At 38.6% G+C, this 24,450-nt stretch overlaps 1 long non-coding RNA gene across 1 annotated transcript; it reads right to left on the bottom strand.

Moving 5' to 3' along the window:
• Positions 1 to 489: 489 nt before the first annotated feature.
• On the bottom strand, positions 490 to 3,649 carry LOC309799732. The gene is made up of 3 exons (XR_014293330.1): positions 3,630 to 3,649; positions 1,625 to 1,721; positions 490 to 522 (listed from the first exon to the last, which is right to left on the bottom strand). It is a non-coding gene; the product is annotated as an uncharacterized lncRNA (long non-coding RNA).
• Between the last annotated feature and the right edge of the window lie 20,801 nt (positions 3,650 to 24,450).

Genomic DNA, 24,450 nt, shown 5'->3' with positions numbered 1-24,450 from the left:
TTCTGACAGTATCCAGAATGACAAAATGTCATGGTACAAATGAGAATGGACCAAGGTTTGAGCAGGTACAGGAGACAATCCAGGCATGAACAACACCAAGAAAAGGTAGACAGGAAGTAACATGGTGTGTAGGAAATCACGAGACCAGTCTGATGGGAAGAGACATAAACAAGACTGAAACTCACTTTCTAAACCTCCATCTCCAATTGGACAATTCGCAAGACACAGGTGCACCAAAGTGGCCAATTTATTCAATCCCTTTAATATGGAGGAAGAGTTTAAAATTTTACTGGTTTAATTTGCCCCAAAAGCAACTATCAAATGTTGGCAGGACACAATGAAGGCTTACCTTTGTTAACATAGTTAAGCCTCTCTCTCTCACAACTAGCCCACTTAGCTCCACGTTCCTTAGCGCACCCGATGCACTTACACAGCGTTTAAGAGCTTTACACAATTGGAAGGTCACATCTTTATTTCTTTTCGCAGGAACACGACTTCTGTAAACTTTATTTCTGCCAGAAGCTAAAGCAAAATTATTGTAAAATAAGTGATTTAAAACACACATTTTATCATCATTAAAAAGCATTAAAAAAAAAGCATCTGCTCTGTGCTAAGGATTAGAAACGACTCCTGCCCTTAAAGCCTTCATTAAGGAGGGACATGTGTAAACTGAAAATTTCAATCACATGAGATAAAGAAACATAACCTTTATGCACAGAGGCTCCTTTGGAGGCAGAATGTTATATCCAAGTGATGGCTTCATGATAACCCTGAAGCAGAATCTAGAAAGATGAGGCTATGCAGAGTTGGAGTAGGAGGTGCATTAACTGCAGAGGGAACATCTGTGAAAAGACACTCAAGCCTGACTCCTGCTGGGCACTGTAAATACTGCAGGTGGGGATGACTAAAGGCCAGGGGTCCAAGTGTGAGAAGAGACAGAAATGAAAGAGATGTTGGCCCAAGCAAGCCTGGGAGAAAGCATGGCTTGTATCCCACAGGTGGTGAGACCTGGGGCTACCACTGGCTGAGTAAGGGTGCCTCCACTGATTAGAAAAAGGCTCCCCGCTGCTGAAGGACCGACTAGATAAAGGGAGTGATCACAAAAAGCTCCCCTTCCTCAGGGCAAAGAGCCCTATGAGGCTTGGCCGCACACAGTTCAGACTACACGCCTCCGTGCAGAGCACACGCTGGGCGGCTACTATGCAGTAACTCTGTGTGGGCAAGCCATTAGCAGCATTATTTTAAGCACATCTTTTTATGTTAGAAGATCACTTAACCCGAGCAGGCGGATGAACTTAGAGGAACTGAATCCAGGGGCCGTGAACCACCCAGGAGTTTCTGCCATAGTCTGGGCCAAATGTAATATGGATGAAGAAGCAAATTTAGGAGGAGGCCAAAATTTACAAGACAGACCCACTGGATGCAAGACATAAAGAAAGTTCAGTGAAGGAACTCTGAAGAGAATGGGCTCTACAATAAATTTTTCTTATATTCAATGTAAAATATTAGGCAAAATTAAGTACAGTGGCCTTTAAGGTCCCTTCCAGCTCTAATTTCTTTTGATTTCTAACTTATTACTCTGATTAAGTAAAGTCCCTTCAGAGGTACAGAACAGTTCTTATACCTGAATGGGATGCAAAGAATAATCTGACTTCTCTTCACCAGGGGATGAGTTGAACTATCCTTGCAGAAGAGATAACAGATGGTGTGAACCCCAGATCCTGGAAAAGGTCCAGGCACACGATGAGTATTCAGCTTTTTGAAAACAAATGAACAATCATTTCCTCTCCTACATCTTCACACCCTTTCTCTGCTGGTTACTTTCTCACAGCTTATAAACATCCTCAAATATACCCACTTAAAAATCTCTCAGACCTATGATTCTTTGGATCTTCTTGTGGGTAACCTAAGTCTCTACCATGCCTTCAAACACCTGTCCTCCCAAAAAGCCCAGATCTGTACCTTGGGTCCAGACCCGTCTACCAGGCCCCTTTAAAGCACTGAAGATCAAGTAAGATCCTCTCGCCACCCCCAATCCCTTTCTACTGTGCTCTGTATCTCTCAAAAAGATGCAGCTGTAAACTGTCACCCACGCTTGCTGCCCTCCCTTTTCTAACTGGTCACCAGGCCCCACCCATTCTCTCTCAGATCTGCAAAATCCAGTCCCACCTTTTATAACTTAAGTGGGAACCTTAGATTACAATTCACCCTGCACCCAATCGAGTGCCTTGCACATGGATGTCCGAGTGAGTCTCTAAACCACAAGTCCATTTCACTGTTCTTTAGGGTTTCCCACAGCCTTCAGGATAAACATCTAAACTTCTGACAGGACAAACAAGGCCCCCTTCTCTTGGGCCCCACTAAGTTTCCAGTATCAACTCTCATTTCTTTCCCAAACCCTGAGTTCCAGTCCTATACCTTAGTTTTGCCATATTTTCTTATATTTCTCAAACTTTGACACACACTGCTCCCTCCTGCCACCCCAGGAGCTTCTACATATCCTTAGAAAGGATGGCACCTCCTCCAAGAAGCCTACCCTGAACTTTCCCTTCCAAGATTCTGTGCTCTGCAACGGGGAAAGGTGAGAGGGGGAAGGATACATTAGGAGTTTGGGATTAGCATATACACACGACTCTATATAAAACAGATAATCCACAAGGACCTACTGCATAGCACAGGGAACTCTACTCCATATCCTGTAACAAACTGTACGGGAAAAGAATCTGAAAAAGAATGGATACATGAATAACTAAACCACTTTGCTGTACACCTGAAACTAACACAATATTGTACATCAAATAACCTCAATATAAAATAATAATTAAATTAAAAAAAAAGATTCTATGCTCTGTAGCACCAGAACTCACTTCTTCCAGAGCACTGACTACTGTGCTTGTGTTTACCTGCCGCCCAGTAGAAGGGGAGATTACCTAGGGCAGAAGCATCGTCTCCAGCAGCCCTTGGTTCTGACAACTCATTCAAGTGCCAGGCTACTTGACACACATAACCTGCTTAATTAATTCTAAGAACCCACAGAAAGAGTGGTTTTTAATGTCATCTTACAAGTGTGGGGATTGCAGTTCAAAAGTAACCTGCCCAGGCCACAGACAGCATAAGCCCTGGAATTCAAACGCTAAACTGCCTTCACACCAGTGCTCTTTCCACTATATGATATGACTATTGAAAAAAATTTTTTTTTCCTGAACCCTGTTTGAATGGAAAGGAAATGAAGCTGGGATATATCCATTTCCTAATCGCTTTGGTGTGTACCAGGCAAAGTCATTCAACAGAGCAGGTAACATCTGTGCAACAATTAACGATGCTGCAAACTGTGCTAAGTGTTCTACTTTGTAGAGTCTAGAAGCATTAACACAGTGCATCCTTGTAACCACCACAGAGACTGGGACCTGTTAAGCCCACGCTATAGATGAGAACACTGAGACCTAGAAGCCTTAAGGCACTCGGCCGGGGTCACCGAGCCGGCAGGAGTCCTAGGCCGCACGCCCCGTCTAGTGCACGCACACCCGGGCACTGGGCACTGGTTCTAGTGCCCACCCTCCACCTTGCACCATTGAAAACCCTGCTTCTCAGCGCCAACACGAGAGGCCCTGGAAGCGGGAAGTACAAACCTGTCTCGACAAGCCGTGCCTGGAAGAAGCTCTGGATACAGATCAGGGGCAGCGGGTGCTCAGGAGCGGCGCCCAGTGCACCCCGCGCAGGCGGTCGGCCTTAAGTCCAGCGGGGCGTCCCGCAGGGAAGCGCGCATGGAGGGCAGAGGCACCAAGTCCTGCAGCGCGCACAGGTCCTCAGAGCGCAGAAAGAAGTCGGCCGCGCTGTCCCGGCGCAGCTTCACCGAGTGATCATGGCCCGAGCACAGCCTCGGGGACGCTGGCTGCGGACACGATGGCCACACCCGCCTGGGGCCCCGGCCCCTCGGGCGCCCACCGCCCGGCGGCTGCGGCTGGACCGGCGTCGCAGCCGGAAGACATAGGGCCACTGGCCCCAGCTACGCCAACCCCCCCATGCCGCGCTCCGGAGACCCCGCGCGGCCTGGTGCTGGCGCAGGCATCTATGCCCTCCACGCCGCGGGGCTGGGGTTTACGTCAGAGGGCGGGACCGTTGGGGCGGGGCTCGAGGACGTCAGCACGCTCGCCGTGCGTCCGCACGCAGCCCTGTCTCCCATGGTGACACGGCCTGAAGAGTAGGGGCTTGAGCTCTGAGACTAAGGCAGCGCGAAATGTACGAGGTGTGGGTACTTTGGGGTTTCCAAAAAGCGTTTGCTGACTCATCCAAACAAAACTGAGACCTGGTTGTATCAACGCATTTTAAAAGTAAACTCCCGTAAGTGTCTGTGCTCCCCCCACCCAGGAGAGAGCGTGCACTCCGTGAGGGACACACGAAAGGCTGAGTGAACGTCTGCCTGTGGTCCTTTACCTGGTGCACAGGTGTGTGAATTTATGTGGAGAGCTCTTAATTTCTGTAGTTTCTGCTAACTTGACACGGTAGTTGGCAAATGGTGACGTGTTCCATGCATTCAGGACATGATCGTGGTTACTAATAATCACTTTGTTTGGTACTGACAACTCCACAGAGAATTTACTACTGAATATCCACTTTCCAGAAGAGAAACTGAGGCGTAGGAAGTGAAGTGACTGAGTAAGAGTAAGGACTCAGACAACTGGTGTTAGTAAATTAACCCTGCAAGGAGGCCGTTAGCCTGCGGTGGCTCTAGTGATGCGGCCGCCTACGTAAACCAACAAAAATCTAAGCCTGTCAACGCCTCAGGGTGGCGAACACTGCTGAGGACAACGAGTCACAAACCACCAACTAGGCTTTAAAGTTATAGCAAGTCAGTCATTTCCTTGCTTTGCTTCTGCCCTTTTTAAAATAAACATCTCTGCAGCTCCTGTGGCTGGAGTGCTCCTCACCGCTTCCGCTTTGGTGGTGCCTGAATTGAATCTATTTTTGCTCACGTAAAGTCTTATTTTCAATATGCCTCAGTTTGTCTTGTAACATTGGTCGTAGAAGTTGCATTTGTGTCCAGTGTCTAGAACAGTGGTCGTCCTCTGGTCAGGCCTTAGGCGTTATGCATACAATGTTCCTCTTCTACCACCACCTTCTGGATGCCTCCACCCACTACCAGCTCCCGCGTATCAGATCCCCTAGATGTGGTCAGCAATGGCTTTCACATGCAGCATGCTCACATTATAATATCGCAGACACTCCTCCGTCCTCCAGCCAGCGTGTGAAGTGAAACATTACCATTCCTGTTGAAGAGTGAGCCTGCTGTGACCACTTTCCCAAACACAGCCACTCCCCAGCTGACCCTGGGTAACCACTCTTCTGAACTTGGTCTCCATCACTGCATGGATGTCTTTCTATTTAGGCTACATTTTTAAGTATTCTTCAACCTCATATAGTATTCTACTATGTTTTCTCTTCTTACTTGCTTTTTTTAGTGTTATCTTTGCTAGGTTCATCCATGCTGACACGTAAAGATCTGTCTAGTTCATGTACTTTCCTCACTATGTAGGATTCCCATGTAGGGAAGTACAATAATTTATATGTGCATTTTCCTGTTGATGGACATTTAAATTGTTTCCAATTTTCAATATGATTTCTGTTTTAAAATGTTTTTATATACTTTCTAAAGGTCACTTTACATTTACTGTTATTACAAAATATTGGCTATATTCCCTGTGTTGTACAATACATCTTTGAGCCTATCGTACACCCAGTAGTTTACATCTCTCACTTCCCCACCCCGTATTGCCCCCTCCTCCCCCTCCTCACTGGAAACCGTTAGTTTGTTCTCTATATCTGTGTCTCCCCTTCTTTTTGTTATATTCGGTAGATTGCTGTATTTTTTAGATTCCATATATAGGTGATATCCTACAGTGTTTGATTTTGTTTGACTTATTTCACTTACCACAATGTCCTCCAAGTCCATCTATGTTGCCGCAAATGGCAACATTTCTTTCTTTTTTAAGGCTGAGTAGTATGCCATTGGTTATATGTACCACATCTTCTTTATCCATTCATCAGTTGATGACACTTAGGTTGCTTCCTATCTTGGTAATTGTAAATACTGATGCTCCGAACATTGGGGTGCACGTATCTTTTCAAATACATGTCTTTGAAAACACGTGTTTTTGTTCTTTTTGGATTTATACCCAGGAGTGGAGTTGCAAGGTCATATGGTAGTTCTATTTTTAGTTTTTGAGAACCCTCCATACTGTTGTCCACAGTGGCTGCACCAGTTTACATTCCTACCAACAGTGTACCAGGGTTCCGTTTTCTCTAAAAATTGTAAATTTTCTTCCTAGGGGTAATTCAGATGATAGTTGAATAATAACATAAGATCAGGCGAAGTCTAAAGAAATTTTAGAAAAGCTGGATAGAGTAGAAAAACTTCTGTTCACTGGCGTCTGAATGTTAGAGAGACACCAAGACATGTGGGCCAAGTTGTGGAGAGAAGGGAAACACAGACGCAAGCTTGACACTTGGTGCAGCTTTTCTCCTTGGGGCATTTGCTGATTCAAATGTTACAGCCTAGGAGCTGAAAAGCCAAAGAGTTCAAAAGACTCTAACGACAGAAGCCAAACGGCAAGAACCGTTTTACATTGATAAACAGCATTTTAACTATGGAGAAGCAGAAAATGAAAAGAAAGAACTTTGAATTACATTTCATAAAAGTTTAGAGAGACCTTTGTGGTATATTAGTGAACTTATTTGTGGAAATTTAGCCATGTACATTGTGTTGGAGAGGCACCAAGAGTTCAAGAATTCTCACAATTTGAGTACACAGTTGCCTTAAATGTAGGCATGGTAGCATCCATTTACATAACAATGATTTGGAGGATGTTGTGTTAGTCAGCTCTTGCTGTGATAATGCTTTGGAACAAATCACACCAAAGTCAGTTACATAAACAAGAATTTATTTCTCTTGGACCTATGGGCTAGCTGCAGTGGCTCTCTTTTAGACCTCTAGATGGCTAGTTTTGCTCCGTGTTTTGGGTCAGTTTGAGGTCTGTCACGCACCTCTTCGTCTGGAGCCCAACTGTGAGGCCGCAGCTCCCAGGCCCTGTCTTCTCTAAAAGTTCACTGAAACATAAGACGTGAGCCCAACCGCACAAGCCCATTTAAGGCCTCTTCTGCTCATTTAAGGCCAACATGTCTGCTCATACTTCAGTGTCCAAAACATGTCACAGATCTAAGCTGTATTTAGAATATGTGTATTTGTTTAAAGTTGGGTGCTCTCACAGAAGAATATTGCATTTTGGACAGTGTTAGCTTAGCATTTCCATTGGCATTTGCAAACGTGATTAAACGTCATGTGCACTTTTTCACCTTTGAGAACTTTTTGAAATTGTGGGACAATTTCTATGGGAAAAGAGGAAGGTACATTTTAGAACTCAACTCTAGTTATAGCAGTGTTGGGAGAAGAATTAATGAGATAAGGTCAATACAAATGAAAGATTTGGGATTCACATATTCATAATTAACATTAGTATTCTTCAGACCATTCCTGGAGAATTGTGATGCTTGCTTTACGTGATTTTATCCTAAATCATTATAATCTGACCAAGCCACTTCAGTAAAACATACATCATACAGTACATCGCATTTTAGTTTTTCCTACCACTGCACAACTTCTCAGGTTCCATTTATGCCAGATGTCCAGCAGTGACAGATCCATACACATGGCAAATATTATACATTAGTGGTTGCCAGGGGTTTGGAACAGAGGGAAATAGGGAATGACTCCTTAAAATCGGTGTAGGTTTCCTCTTGGGGTGATGAAAATGTTTTTCAGCTGGACAGCGGTGATAGTTGCACAACATTGTGACAGTACTAAATTCCACTGAATGGTACAGTGAATTGTAAAATGATCAAAATGGTGAATTTTGTGTTCTGTTCATTTTACTACAATAAAAAGGAGAAAGAATTAGGGAAAGACTTAGAGTTTGGGAAAGTAAGGTGAACTGGTCAAGAAAAAGACAGCTCTACTGTTCAGTTCTCTCTCAGCTCTCCCAGTGCATTAATCCTCAGCAAGAAGTAGCCTGAACTTGTAGATGATAGTCATTCAACACAGTGCAGGGAAAAGTAAATAAAATAAAAGCCAACTCTTCCTCTTTAGCAAATCTATGAAAGGTTAACTTCCTGCTCAGCCACATGGACATTCATGAAGACGTTTCACTTCAGGTGTCCTCTACTTCAGTACTTTACTCACAGCTCATTCACACATGTAGGCAACAGCATTCCTTAATTCGATGGAATCTGCAGTGCTGGTTGTGATCAGTCTCATGAAAAGAAAAGGGAAAGAGGAAAAAGCCTCCACATTGACTTGGTGGTCTTGACAAAATGGATGCAGAAGACAGCTTGAGTGTCAAACTGGAAACTTATTTTCCTTTTCCTTTTCTTTTTATCTTTCCTATCAGGTCTTCTGCCCACTTCCTACCCCCTTCTTTCAAACAGGAGAGACACTAATTAGCTGCTTTTTTTTTTTTGTGCTAAAACAACTATTGTTTTGGGTTTCTTGTTGTTCGGTGAACATTTTTGTTTTTACTGCCAAATGAGCTTCGGTGGTTGGTGTAGGGGGTCTCTTGGGAACTTAACTTTTTCCAGTTTAAGTGGGAAAGCTTTTTTGTTTGAATGGGCTTTTACTGGGTGCTTCAAGGTTTGCTCTTGGCTCTTTGATGGGGGACTGGATAGCACTGTGTTTCCTTTGAGGTTCTGATAAATAAAGGATCCTATGTCCTCCTGGGCACTTTTTGTTGATTTTGCTGTGTGTTCTCTCTAATAGCCAGATGCAGATTCCAGGAAAATGACATATAAATGAATATAAGTAATCTAATATTTTTAAAATTTGCTTTGGCCATACTCCTGGTCTTATTCTACTTGTAGCAGATGGCTTTAAAGAGCATTAGCTATGTATATATTAAATACAACATAAATATACCAATATTAAATATTATATTGATATATAAATTTAATATACTAATATTTATATTAATGTATAACAATTATGTATTATATTAATATATATTTTTGCCTAGCGTATATTATATACAAAATATAGGGGTAATGAAATGTATTTATATGGTTAATATGTTCATAATATTAATAGGATATATCCTGTAAAATTGATTATAAAACAATTATATCATAATATATAAATTATAAATATATATATTTATATATATTATAAATATATAATTATTATTATCTGATATAATACACTATAGTCAATATATTCTATATAACACAATACGTAATGTATTAGTATAAGACAATTATATTATGTAATATAAATATAATACATCTATAAAACTATATATATTTTAATTATACATTACACATACAAGTATGTATAGCTATTTATAATTTTATTTACATAGGAATCTGTTCATCCTAACAATTGATGTAAAAATATGCAATATTTTCAATCAAATGGGCCTTAACCTCACTACCTACACATAACTACTTTTATAATCGTGAGCCCTGTCTAACTCATGCTTCCATATCTCTCAACCTGCTTTTCTACACATGCACATAGACGACACACATTTATACACGATATATATGTATACTACCAGTTTTCAGTTCAATGTATATAACTATATAATTTATATAATTATATTCCTGTGTATGTATACAAATATAAATCAAAGGTATGTGTATAGGTATGTATTTCATACGTTTATATAACTATATCATACAAATAATGTATGTGTATATAAATACATGACTATATACATACATACACAGAAATATACTTATTTAAACAAAAGGGACCTAAATAAACATAGTTCTCTACGAATAAAACTAGTTATGTCTCACTGTTTCAATAAGAGTTTATAGTTTTCTACTGTATGTGCTTCTATAATTGTTATGAACAATTCCCATTTGTTGAATGTTAAGTTGTTTTAATTTTTTGCCATTATTAATGAAGCTCTAAAGAATACGGTGGGCAAGATTACTTGAAAAAGTCTCCTGAAGGAAAACGGTTAGGTATGCTAGGTTAAATGTACACAACTTATTTTTAAGTGCGTGGTTGATTTTTGAAGTATGCAGTAGAAATTTCCAGGACCCATGAAAGAAGGGTGGTACATGTGTGAGAGTTATAGCTATATTAGGAGTGGATTGAAGATCTTGATAGCTTAGAACAGAAGCTGGAAATCCTGTTTTTATGGAGCCAAGTGGCAAATATTTTAGGCTTTGTAGACCAAAGAGCAAAATTGAGGATATTATTTAGGTACTTAGGTAACCATTTAAAATGTTACCAGTTAAAATGTGAAAATTATTCATAGCTCACAGGCCATAGAAATAGGCATCTGTCTGGATTTGTAATACAGGCCATAGTTTAATGACACACCTGACATAGAGACTTGTTTATAAATGGCCATAACCACGTGAGAGGCTGGAGGTAAGACTCCATCCCTACTAGATGGGAAGTTAGAACTAAACCTATCTATCCCTAGTTTCACCTTCAATGAAAGGGTGTGCCAGGAGAAAAAAATATCTGCTGGCAAAGGGAGACTAAGACCAAATTCTCTTGGCCTCTGCTCTGGGTAGGAAACAGGTAGGAAATCTTGAGAATTCTGAACCCCAGATCTGTGTTCCCAGTGTTTGGGTTGCAAATTTATGTGCGGTCTTGCAAACAGAAGCTAAGAAATTAACTTAAAATGCTCCCAAATTGGTGGTATTCCAAACACAAAACTAAACCCTTTCTGGAGAGGTAGACCTTCAACACAGGCCTATAGCATTCCCACAGAGAAAGTTTAGCTAAACATGAGCTCATGATCTAAATTTACACAATAATGAAGAAATCAGCTAGAAGTGGAGAGAATCAGCAAAAAACAATCAATACCAGAATTATATTCCCAAGGCCATCCATCAGATGTTGGAATAATCAGGTGCAAGGCAGAAAATATACATAAAACTAGAACTGAAACAAGGAACAAGGATGTTTTAAAAGACTGGGTAGGATCTTTAACACATATTTCAAGTACATGTCATTGATAAAGCTAAAAACTCGAAGGTTGTGTAATACAGCAGATTAATCATGGAGAAGTGTGAATTTATGCTGTTTTTAAAAATATGGCAGGTCAGATTTTCTGCCTAATTATATAAGTAGATTTAGCTTTAAAAAATACACATTATTTTAAAGACTTATTGGCTGTAAAATAAGTTAAGGTTATTTCAAAGGGCTTCTCTCCAAAGAAAAGTGAGAAGTAGCAAAACACAGAAAGTCGAGGGGAAAAAATGTCAATATACACATTGCGGTAGGGTGAACTAAGCCTTAGGCTAGCAACAGTGTGGACGAGCTGACCCTTAGATACTTACAACTAATCTGGAATCTTCAAAAAGTTCAACTATTTATAACTAAAAAGATTTCTTAAAATTAATAACCAAGTGTTTTAATTGACATCAGAAGAGTAAAACAATAAACCCTGAGAACATAGAAAAATAGATAATAAATATATGAGCAGAACTTAATAAAACAGAAAAAAGTATAAAATTGAGGTGATTTAGTATGTCAAAAGAATATTCTTTGAAAAGATTTAAAAAACACACTTTGATTAAGCAAAACAAATACATAAGTAAATAATATACAGAAAGAATCAGGACAATGTTAGAGCAGAGAATATATGAAATGCCCGTAAATTTGAACATTTCTGTAAAGTGGACAATTTCCTAGCTCCTAAAGTTTACCAAAACTGACACAAGAGGAAATTTATAGCTGGAGTTCTTTCACCAGTAAAGGAATTATGTCAATAGTTTACAATCTTTCACCAAGAAAATACCAGACCCAGACAGATCATTTGGGAGGTGAATTCTATGGAACTTCTATTAAACAGATAACATCAATATGAACAAAGAAAAACTTCTAGAGATAGCGAAGGAAGAATTCTCCCTTATTCATCTTATGAAGTCTATAAAATCCTAATACTGAAAATAGATTAGGACTGTAAGGAAAAAGAAATTTACAGGTCAAATTTACTTGTAAATATAAAAGCAAAAATGTTAAACTATGATATTAGCTACCCAAGTTCACTAGAGTAAGAAAAAGCATGAGCAAGTTAGGTAATCCAATGAATGAAAAGGTAGTTTAATGTCAAGGATATATATCAATAGATTGAAAACACCACATTTTATTTCTTTCATCTGTCTCTTTAAAAAATGATAAGTACTTATATTGATCTCTCTTGTACTAGGCACTGTGCTAAGTCACTTACATATTTACTCCTTTAAACCTTCTATCATCCCTGCGGGAAAGTTCTATTTTGCTTCCATTTCTTAGCTAAGACTCTAACCCCCAGGAAAGTGAAGCAACATTTGTAAGTTTTTGTGGATGGTCAGTGATGGGACCAGTACAGGAACATCCAAAGTCTGTGCTTGGAAACAGTGCCCCATGTGGACACTCACATTACAGATGAAAGGAAAGGAACCATGCACTTACCATATAGATTAAGTCTCACATTACAGGTTAAAGGAAAGGAACCATGCACTTACATTATAGATTAATACCCCCATAACAGGTTAAAGGAAAAAGAAACATGTGCTTCCTCAAAAGTTGTAAAGAAAGCATATCCATTTCTTAATATATTTCCCAATTTCTTTTGCTTGTTTTCTGACCTTTGTAGTGCATTTTGCCATGAGGCAAATTTTATTTCTTATATAATTAAATGTATCCTTTTTTCTTTGTATCTGAGAAAGGTATTCCTCATGAATACTTTATTTCATGTCTTCCAGGTTTCTGATACTTTTACAGTTTCATTATTTTTTAACTTTTAACTACTTGCTGTATCTAGAATTTAGTAATGATAGCCATATTTTCCCACTTTTGTTGAATAATTTTTGCTACTGATCCAAAATGTGAATTTTATTTTAAACTCAATTCCTTTATGCTCTTGCATCTAATTTTAAGATGCTTCCTATTCCACTGGTTGTTTGCCTATCTAAAACAAAATGCTACCTTAGTTATAATGTAATTATAATATAATAAATGTAATTAGTAAACATAATACGATATATAATAAATAGCATATATAAAATAACAAAATATAATTTACCATATAACAAGGTCCAAGGAGAGCAATACTATACAATCACTTGAAATATCCCGCAAAAGATAGTTTATAAAATTCAATATTCATTTGTAATTTAAAAGAAAGAGTAAAATAGGGATTGATGAATGCTTCCAAAATAAGAAGAAATTATATGTCTACAAGAGAAAGAGGTAAATGATAAACTTTAGTAACACTGGCAATAAATGCAGGACAAGATAAGGATGCCTGATATAATGTTAAAGAAAAAGTATTATGTAACATTGTTTTTGCAGCACTGATGAGTTCAGTGAAAAGAGAATCTCATAGAAAAGAGTATCTCGTTCTTCTTAATGTCTGTACACTTGTCCATTGCATGAACATAACAGCTTATTTAGCCAATATGTTACTGATCTGCATCTGGATTTCTAGGTTTTCATGGAATTTTTTATTATGCACAATTGTTTCAAACACTAGGACTTCCTCTTATGTTTATATCTTTTGAAAGAAACAATATCTCCACAGATGATTTATCTGTGCTGGCTGCTAGCTGACTTTGGGTACTTCTCAGTTCTTCCCTTTACCTTCCTTGTCAATATGAAAACGGAAGGCAAGAAGGTCTCCTGTTTAGAGACTGTCAAGATAGATCTTGGTGATAAAGTCTTGGTGGTAAAGGCTAAAAGTATCAACCCAGAACAAACGTTTTTCCAGCTGTAACTATGTGTGATTCCCTTGGCTTGATTCCGTAGAGGATGTCAGACAAGACTGTAGAATCTGCCGTCAAAGTGCTTCCAGTAGGATGAGCTAAGTCAAGTATGGTGGCATATGTAATTCAAGACAAAATATAATGTCTCCTTTTCTCTCCTAGCAAAACTTGGTAGAGTGAATGTAGAAGTCACTGTATGCTTTGAATTAAAGGAACACAATAAATCTTGTTTTGGAAGGTAAGTGTTCTGGTCTCTTTGTGGAGATGAATTGGAAATTGTCTAGAAGAAGGAAAATGAGGTTAACCAAAGTTAAACTCATAAATAATTGAGCACTAATTAAATATCTGTGGTCTATGTTTGTCTTTGATCATAATTTCTCCCAATTTATGGACCTCTTTGATACTTGATGAGTCCTTGTCAAAGATGCACTTAACAATGGTTATCACTTGTGTATTGGGTTTTGCCTGGGCCCTGAAGAAACTATCCTAAATTACCAGCTATGATTGTCACTTGATTTCCTCACAGAGAACAATCAGAACTCCTTGTCTTAAGTGGCTTGGAATGTGAAACTAGTTAGTCTCTTAGATATTGTTAGAGGACCCTACAGAGCCCATTGGTGAAAGTTTGGAAAACATGGGGCTTCTTAAAATTGATTCTTGTAGTGCTATAGGAAAGATCACTGAACCAAAAGGATAACGGTGTTTCTGGTTCTGTTGTTAGCGTTCTCCATGGAAACATTGCTGAAGCTTCTGGACTCAATTTCCTTCCCCATGTGTGAATGTCACTGAAAATATCCAACTCCATTCTATCCCCATATAACTTCAGGAACTAAGCAAAATGAAGACTCAAAATTCATTTCAAATAGTGAAATGAATATATAACGTAGAATGGAACTGGGAAAATACCTGGTTTAAATTCTGGAAAGTACCAACTATACAATTCTGGATAAGTTGCTTACTCTTGCTTAGTCTAATTTAATGCCCATCTCACAGGATGTTATGATGATTAATTTAATATCTTTGTATAACACACAGTGTTATGTAATTTCTTCTTGTTTTTCTTGAGTAAATACATATCCTTAAGCAACTCACTGTAAACAATAGTTACTTACTTGCTTAAATGACTCTTATCTTCTATTATCACCTGAACTGTGTCCTGCTCAAGTTAATATGTGGAAGTCTTAACCCCCAATACCTCGTAATCTGACTGTATTTGGAGATAAGGCCCTTAAATAGGTAACTGAGGTCAAATGAGGTCAAATGGGTGGGCTCTAATTCAATATGACTGGTGTCCTTATAAAAAGAACATATTAGGACACAGACATGCACAGAGAGAAGACCATGTGAAGATCAAAGGAAAACATGGCATCTACAAACCAAGAAGAGATACCTCAGAAGAAATCAATCTTGTTGACACCTTATCTCAGATTTCTAGCCTCTACACCTGTGAGTGAGTAAATTTCTGTTGTTTAACCTCCTCAGTCTCTCTGGTACTTTGTCATGGCAGCTCTCTGAAACTAATACAACTTTTTATGGCCTCCTTGTCTCAAGTTGAAAGTTCAATATTTGGCATCATAGCAAAGAAACAAAAATATCATCTACATTCCTTGTTGTAGTCTTTCTTCCCCATTCTCATTGCTAGTAATTTCCATATTTGGGTCTGTTTTCTGTATCTTGTAAACAGAGCGTTACGCTCACTTCTTGTCTTACTGCTAAGATACAATAAATGTGCAGATACTGAATAGATTTTGGAGAAGTGCAACATATAGTTGGTACATGTGTGATAAGTGTGTATTCATATAATTTATACTTTTTCTCTATTTTCTTCCTTTGGTGTGAGCTAAGATTCTCTGCTTTTGTGACTAGCGCTCCTGAATACTAATCCCTGAATTTAATTCACCAAAAATTGTCAAAAATAATAATCATATGGGGAAAGAGAGAGTGATAGAGGGAGAAGAACAAACAATCAGGCAAGGGCAGTACTGTGAATTATTAGGGTCTTATTAATAAGATTATGTTAGTCTAGAGGAAATGACCGTAAGTACCATCAGTGAGCCCAGTTGGTCTTTACTGAGTGCTAGACACATCCCTGAGTTCTGTTCTTAGTCTCCAACTGTATGATGACTACTGTCTGGAAGTATTATCTGAACAACTAAAGTCACTTAATGGAAAAGGAATATGTCTTTAGAGAAGCAACAGTAATTTTTCTATCTGATTAAAAAGCAATGTTGACTGTCTGGAAACCTCAGTCATATTTGTAAGCAGAAAAGCATTGGCTATTCAAAGTGGATGATGTAAAGAGATGAGCAGAAACTTTGGCGATAGGTATACCTGGATTTAATTCTCACTTCTACCACTTGGCAGCTGGATAGCCTTAGGCAAGTTTCATACCTCCCTGAAATTCACTTAATTCAGTCTGTAAAATGGCATAATAACTTATTATAGCATCCTTTTAGGAATTTTAAATCAGTTATTGAAATAAAAGTACACACTATATAGACAAGTATGGATTCCTCAATAGGTGTTTGACCTTTCATTTCTCCAGTATCCCACTCCCATCAAATAACGAAAAATACTTTTTAAAATTTATGAATATTTCATTATTCTAAAGTTAAAGCCCTAAAAATAAAAATAATCAACTGGCCTACGATCATACCATTAGAAGAACAAAAAAATAGGTGTTCATGAGAGTTCCAAATTAGAATACAAGTTTTTATTAGGCACCTATTTATGTATGCTATTCTACTCTTTAAAATAAATAATTAAATTTGAAAGACTTATTTCCTCACTTTTAAGACTTTATTAGTTTACAAATTACATATCGACCTATGCTAAATATTATACCGACCCATGCTAATGAATTCAGTACAGAAAACAAAAAACACTGCACTCAAGCAAACTACATATATATGTGTGTGTGTGTGTGTGTGTGTGTGTGTGTGTGTGTGTGTGTGTGTATATATATATATATATATATATATATAACTTAAATGCATTTATATCCTAGTCTGTCTCATAAAGCATTGTGGTAACTCACCGGAATACATACAATCAAATATAATGGCAAAAGCACTTAATATAAACAGGGCCAAGGAAACATAGACAGAAGATGAAGAAAAGATGAGGGAAATGTGAACAGGAGGAAGTGTAGTTAATCGAGTTGTATGTTTTGACCTTAAGAGTCTCTGTGTGGGGACTTCCCTGGTGGCACAGTGGTTGGGAATCCGCCTGCCAGTGCAGGGGACATGGGTTCGAGCCCTGGTCTGGGAAGATCCCACATGCCGCGGAGCAAATAAGCCCGTGTGCCACAACTACTGAGCCTGTGCTCTAGGGCCCATGAGCCACAACTACTGAAGCCCCAGCGCCTAGAGCCCGTGCTCCGCAACAAGAGAAGCCACAGCAATGAGGAGCCTGCACACCACAATGAAGAGTAGCCCCCGCTCGCCCCAACTAGAGACAGCCTGTGTGCAGCAACAAAGACCCAACATGGCCAAAAATAAATAATAAATAAATTTATTTTAAAAAAAGATTCTCCGTGGATAAAACAACATGTAAATAATTGGTTACAAAGCCACATTATTTGAAGGTGCCAGACTGCACATTAACAGTCTGACACAAAGGGACAGCACAGGAAAACTATTCAAAGATAGAGATTTTTAACTATTTGCAGTTTGAAACCTTTTAGAGCACGTATAATGAGCTCGACACACATTTCAACACTCAACATGTTAATCACATGTTCAAAGTATGTCTCAAAGTCATTGGAAATAGCTGTTGTCTCTGTCCCTGATATCCAAAACTGATCTGTGATGTGTAAAACTCAGGAGGTATTGATATCCACTTTTTGGCATCTGAACAGGAAACAAAGTTGTTTCGCAGTGATAATAAAGAATGAAGTAAATGCAAAAGGATACAAAAGACAAAGTACTGAGGGAATGTATTAACAGAACGAGTCAAACTAAATTCTGCTGAACTGGGGCCTACGATTGTACACACTCCATGGAAATACCCCAGCCTAAATACTGGCATAGGAGGAAGGGTACTGCGAAGCCCATCACAGTATAATCCTTTAAAATGTCCCTTTCAAGGTTGGCTCCACTCAACACTGAGTATAGGAAATCTTCCCATCAGGCAGAAACACTGGCTGCCCAATGATTGACCAAGAAATTAACACACTAATGAATAAATGATGCTAATTTCTTTCTATCCCTGACAATGGGAAACAGCACACACTCTGTGTCAATGGTATGTCCTCTTTCCCACTTTTCTAAGTGGGAAATTATGTTTTTCCCTTCATTGCTTTATATCATGTGTGACAGGCATGATGGGAAATGGCTATCAATGGTTCTGTTATTGATTTCTACCTTCATTTCACTGTGGCTAAAGAGGATACTTTGTATGATTTCAATTTCTTAAAAATGTATTGGTACTTGTATTGTGGCCTAACATATGGTCTTTCCCGGAGAGTGTTCCATGTGTACTTGAGAAAAATGTGTATCCTGCTGTTGTTGAGTGGAGTGATCTATATACGGCTGTTAGGTTTAGTTGGTTAAATGTGTTATTCAGTCCCCCTACCTCTCTACTGATCTTCTGTCTAGATGTGTTTTCCACTATTGAAAGCAAGGTATTGATCTCCAACTATTATTTTAGAACTATCTATTTCTTCCTTCAATTCTGTCAATGTTTGCTTCACATATTTGGGGGTTGTTTGGTACATATATGTTTATAGGTGTTCTATCTTCTTGATAGATTGAACTTGTTATCAACATATAGTGGCCTCCTTTTCCTCTTGTGATAGTTTTTGATTTAAAGTTTATTTTGTGTGATAGTAGCATAGCCATCCCAGATCTATCTTCCTTCCTTCCTTCCTTCCTTCCTTTCTTTTTCTGTCTCTCTTTCCTTCTTTTTTGTTACTATTTGCATGGGATATTTTATTCTATGCTTTAACTTTCAAGCAACTTGTGTCTTTTGAAATCAAGTGAGTTTTTTGCGGACAGCATATACTTGGATTATGGTTGTTTTTAAAGTCCATTCTGCCAATGTTTATCTTTTTATTGGAGAGCTTAATCCACTTACTTTTTCAAAAATTACTGATGAGGAAGAACTTGATTCTCTCTATTTCCTGCTTGTTTTCTGTATGTCTTATGCATTTTTTGCCCCTCATTTACTCCATTACTGACTTCTGTGCTTAGCCGATTTTCTTGTGGTGAACTCTTGATTCCCTTTTCATTTCTTTTTGCATATGGTCTATTGATATTTTCTTTGTGGTTATCAAGAAGATGACATTTACCATTCTAAAGTTAAAACAATATAATTTCAATTGAAACCAACTTCAGTAGCACACAGAAACTCTGTTCCTCTACAGTTCCGTTCCTCCTCTTTACATTATTATTGTCACAAATTACACCTTTTTACTTTGTGAGCCCAATAACATGGATTTTTGATTATTTTATACATTTGTTTTTTCAATCATGTAAGAAATAAAAAGTAGAGCTACAAGCCAATAACACAATACTGGCTTTAGTATTTGCCCATGTATTTATCTTTACTGGAGATTTCTATTTCTTTCTACAGCTTTGAGATGCTGTCTAGTATCCTTTCATTTCAACCTGAAGGTTCAATTTAGCATTTCTCACAGGGCAGTGGTAGGAAGTTGTAAAATAAATGCCCTCAGCCTTTGTTCATCTGGGAATGCGTTAATTTCTCCCTACGTTTTGAAACCAGTTTGGCCAAATATAGAATTCTTGGTGGACAATTTTTTTTCTTTCAGCACTTTAAATATGTCTGGCCTCTTGCTTCCGTGGTTTCATATAGGAAATTAGCTCTAATCTTTTTGAGGATCCCTGCTTTGTAACAAATTTCTTTTTTCTTTCTCCTTTGGGAGAAAAGATTCTTTCTGTGTCGTTTGGCTTCTGAGAGTTTGATTATACTGTTTTTTGCTGTGGGGTTCTTTGAGTTTCTCTTAGTCCTGAAATCAGCCAAAGATTTATAGCAACCAAACACATAGTGAACCAGGGAAGAGGCAATTTGAAAATGGCAGGAAAGCTTTGTGGCATTTTTACTTGCCCTTGCCCCATCCACTGTTAGTGTAGTGATGGTGTTAAAGTGGTGGAGTCTTAATGCAGTGATAGTCTTAAAGTAGCAGCAGACCATTCCTAGTATGGGACCCTCAATCCTGCTTCAGGAGGGAGCAGAAGAGACCGTATTCTCAGATTATTATGTGTATCTGTTCTAACCTGTCTGGGAGCTACCTGAAGGACTGACACAAGATGCTTATCTCTTAGTCTTAGCTAACTTGGAACACAGTCTGGAAAAGCAGTGGTCAATGCTCAAAAAAAATGCAAGGTGAACTAACAAAGCACAGATGGCTGGGGCAGAAGACTGTGCATTGAAATACAATAGACCACAGAAGATGCAGGAGCCAAAGTTGGGGGAGATTCTTTGGGAAATTAGAACCTACAAAAAGTACACATGTGTCCAGAGAAATTAGGAAAGCCACATGCATACTCGAGATAAGATGCATGTTCTGAAAACACCAGAGGAGTCTCTAAGCTTTTACCATTCTAAAGTTAATTTAAAAAGTTACTTTAAAAAGTAATTGGCCCTCCTCTGAGTAAGTGATTGCCCGAGGGCATCATGTTGAACACTCTTGACTGTCCTCTTAAGCCCAGGTTTGCAGTGAATGAGCCATTTAACCTCTCTTTACCCCAGTCTTTCTAGATTACAAATAGTAACGGTAATTTCCCTTCCCTCTTGTTAAAAAACAAGACAAAACAAAAAATACGCAAATCCTGATGGTGCTTTCCCTTTGTGGAAAATTCTTTGGACTTATCCATCTATTACTCTGATGTAGTAAAGAAGAAATTTAGCACAATTTCTCTCTGTCCATAAAGATTTTAGGCTTTTAAGCTTAACTCTTTAGCAAAAACTATCAAATGCCTATTCTCCACTGCCTGTGACTAGACAGTTCCTTGATTCTGTCTAAGAGGTGGGGAGCCACAAGGGAACAAGTACTTAAAGAGACTCTAAAAAGCCCTATCTTTTCTGCACCCCCTTCGCCACCACCAGCTCTCCAGTTTATCCACTGCTCTTCTCACTCTTTCCACACCAGGAACACCAGCCTCTTAGTTTGTACTTTCAACACTCAACGTTCTCCCATCCAAAGGCCCTTGCATTTACGATTTCATCCTCTGGAAATGTTCTAGAAAAGTAATCCATACACATATAAATAGAATATGATACTAGAGGTTATGATAATAGATAGGATATGACTACCTTCAAGTCTCTGGTCAAATGTCACCACATCAGTGAGACCTTGATCATCCTATAAAAAACAGCTGTTGTGCATCCCCATGCAGGTGCACACATTAACCTACACATGCCCCATTCCATCTCTGATATAGTTTTCTCCATATGTTTGTTCCCGTCTGCCAAACAATATATCAATATTTGGGTATTGGTTTATTTTCGGTCTCTTCCCTAGGTAGAATGCGAATTCCGTGCAGGTAGAGTCATGATTTTTTCACTGCAGAACCTACAACAATCATTGGCACATAAGAGTCACTCAGTAAATATTTCTAGGGTGAAAAAAAGAAAGGTGATATATCCTTACCTTAGATTATCCACTGCACATTTTGGTATCCTTTGCATTACTTGCTCAAATGATCTTACACTCCAGTCATACGTACCTATTGGCAGTTCTTTAGGACCACCATTGCTCTGTATGCCCTCGTGTCTTTATTAAAATTTAATTTTATTTTGTTAACATCTTTATTGGAGTATAATTGCTTTACAATGGTGTGTTAGTTTCTGCTTTATAACAAAGTGAATCAGCTATACATGTACATATATCCCCATATCTCGTCCCTCTTGCGTCTCCCTCCCACCCTCCCTATCCCACGCCTCTAGGTGGTCACAGGACATATATACACTCACTACCAAATGTGAAATAGATAGCTAGTGGGAAGCAGCCACGTAGCACAGGGAGATCAGCTCTGTGGTTTGTGCCCTCTTGCTTTTTAAATCTTGCTGTAGCCTCTGCCTAGAATGTTCACTTCTGAAACTTTTTTGTTGTCTTTCACACTTCTACATTTCCTTCAAAGCACAAATCAGGTGTCCTGTTCTTCAAAAATATTTCATGATGAACTCATTCTTTCTCTGTGTCCTCCTTCCCACCCTGGCACCCTGTCCTGGCACTTATCTACTCATTATGTTATACGATTCTGTCCAGTTGAAACTCCTCCCAGCTTTACCAGAGACCACTTGAAAGCAGGGACTGCTTCTGACGTCAAAAGCACAATGCCCCAATGCCTGGCATATGACAGCTACTCATAAATGATCAATAAATGAACAACAACCCACCTTATTCTTTTTTCTTATCGTAAGAAGCTGCTCTTCATTGCTTTAAACTTCTAAAATTGCCCTGAGGGATATAATAGTAATGAGTGTTCCTGAAAATCAAGAGAATGGACACTTATGATAAGTAGCTTGAAGATCAGCCAAGTGAAAACTGGAATAGCTCCCAAGGAAGAGGAGTGAGGCATTCGAGCTCCTTTAGGAGTAGCAAGTAGCAGTGATGCTGGTGTTCACACTGCCATGAAGAAAACCACTGCCATGTGAAGCTCCTAACACAAGTAAATATGTAGTATCTCTGAGGTATGTGATAGTATGTGAGAGTCGATCATGAGAGAACTCTTCAGCAACCTTGTTTCTGGATTTTACTTCATCCAGCATCACTTGGTGTATGTTGAGGTAATGCACAACTTTTACTAGGTAATTAGTCTAGGAATTATTCCTCTAGGGTAGAAGCATGCTATCTTACTCCAATCATGTTGCTATAACAAAATACCACCAACTGGGTAGATTATAACAACAGCAATTATTGCTCCCAGTTCTGGAGGCTGGGAAGTCCAAGACAGAGGTGCTAGCGTGTTTGCCTTCTGATACCAGGAGGAAAGTGGAAAGTAGTCATGTATGTCCCTGCAGGTATTTGTAGGTTGTCTTCCACCCTGAGATTTCTCTGCTGCCGCCCCTCCCCTAAACAAGTGTCAGAGAGGGTTGGAGCTCTATCTTCACAGCGCTTGCTGACTTTTCAAGAGAAACATTGTACAGATAGACCCACAGACATACTGAAATAGATATCCGCAGCTCTGTTGGATGTGTAGTATTTAGCTTCTCCGGTCTGTGTGTGAAACACTTCTAACATGCTTCCCCTCCTCCAGTGCCCACAGGGCCACCAGTTTTCAGCCTGTTTTCTCTGTTCTGTTAAACACACCTCTTTTTCTAGCAGCTGAATGGGAAGGAGGACCCCCCTTTCAGTTGTCATCTTCCTCGAAACTGTTCACTCTAAACGAATTCTCACATTTCCCTTCTGAATCTATCTACCATCTCCCTCTATGTCCAAACTCCTCCTGATAGACAAATTTATTGAGTGCTTAAACGTATACCAGTTACCATTTGTCAGTGGCATTTAACCCTCACAAATATTATCCACATTACACAGTTAAATATTGAGGCTTAGCGAAAGTAAGAAACTTGCCAAAAGTTGCACACTTAACAAGTGACATGTCTAGGATTCAGGCACAAAAGATTTGAGCCCAGAGGCCATGCTCTTAACCATGAAGTGAAACCCTCTAAACAGGAAGAAGTTAACACCTGTTCAAGGGAAATGGAGGGTCCATACTAGCTCCCTTATTTATACCAGCTGCCCGAGGGGAAAGTTTCACAGAAAAGTGTTCCCATTTAATTTTTCTGTTTCTTTAACCATTGAATTAAACAATAACACATCCTCCTTAAATGCAATCTCTCTTTGATTCAAGCTTTCTGATTATTTCAGAAACTTCAGTGAATAGTTTATATCTTCATAATTTTTTTTCTTTAATTTCAGAACTTTGTGAGAAGGATAATGCTATTTTCTTTTAAGTGATTAGATAATTTTGTAATTTTCTATGCTAAAAAGTATACTTATACTATAGTATATATAAATTCTATGTATTTAGTGTGTACTTTTGTTAAAGCATTGTAAAATAACAACTGAATTGTACTCAAATAAATACATCATTTTCCTCAACATTGACTTAATGTGCACTATAGTTCATATTTTTTTTGATTAGTTCAGAATTATCAAATTAGAGAATTATCATTTTGAGACTGGTTTTTACTAACTCTAACTTCCATGTTCCTAATTTCCATGTTCCTAATGAATAAACTAAGCTTTATTTATCCTTAATATTTTCTGACCTCTTCACTTCAATTGAAATCTGGATTGTTTCAAATGATTCCCCTACCATCTCCACCACAAATTTAGCTTTCTCTTTCTCTAGTATAAAAAGAGCCAGCCTGCTTCTTACATTTAGGCCACTTTCTGATTATTATTCTATAATCTCTGTATTCCCCTAATTTTAACTTACTGTTAGGAAGTAAAGTTGGCCCTCTCTCTATTCAAACCACTCCTGTATCCTCCAGAACCAGTGCCTACTTCTACTTTCCTGAATGAGGTCAACTACACTTCACCAAGCTTAATGTTTTTTTAATTTTAACTAATTAATTTTTTAAAAAAATTAATTTTATTGAAGTATAGTTGATTTACAGTGTGTTAGTTTTAGGTGTACAGCAAAGTGATTCAGTGATACATATCCATATATCTATTCTTTTTCAGATTCTTTGCTCATATAGGTTCTCATAGACCAAGCT

The sequence above is a fragment of the Mesoplodon mirus genome (assembly GCF_964341445.2).
Source record: "Mesoplodon mirus genome assembly, chromosome: 3".
In the NCBI taxonomy this organism is placed as follows: Eukaryota; Metazoa; Chordata; class Mammalia; order Artiodactyla; family Ziphiidae; genus Mesoplodon; species Mesoplodon mirus.
This window is presented reverse-complemented; position numbering and strand designations above follow the sequence as displayed.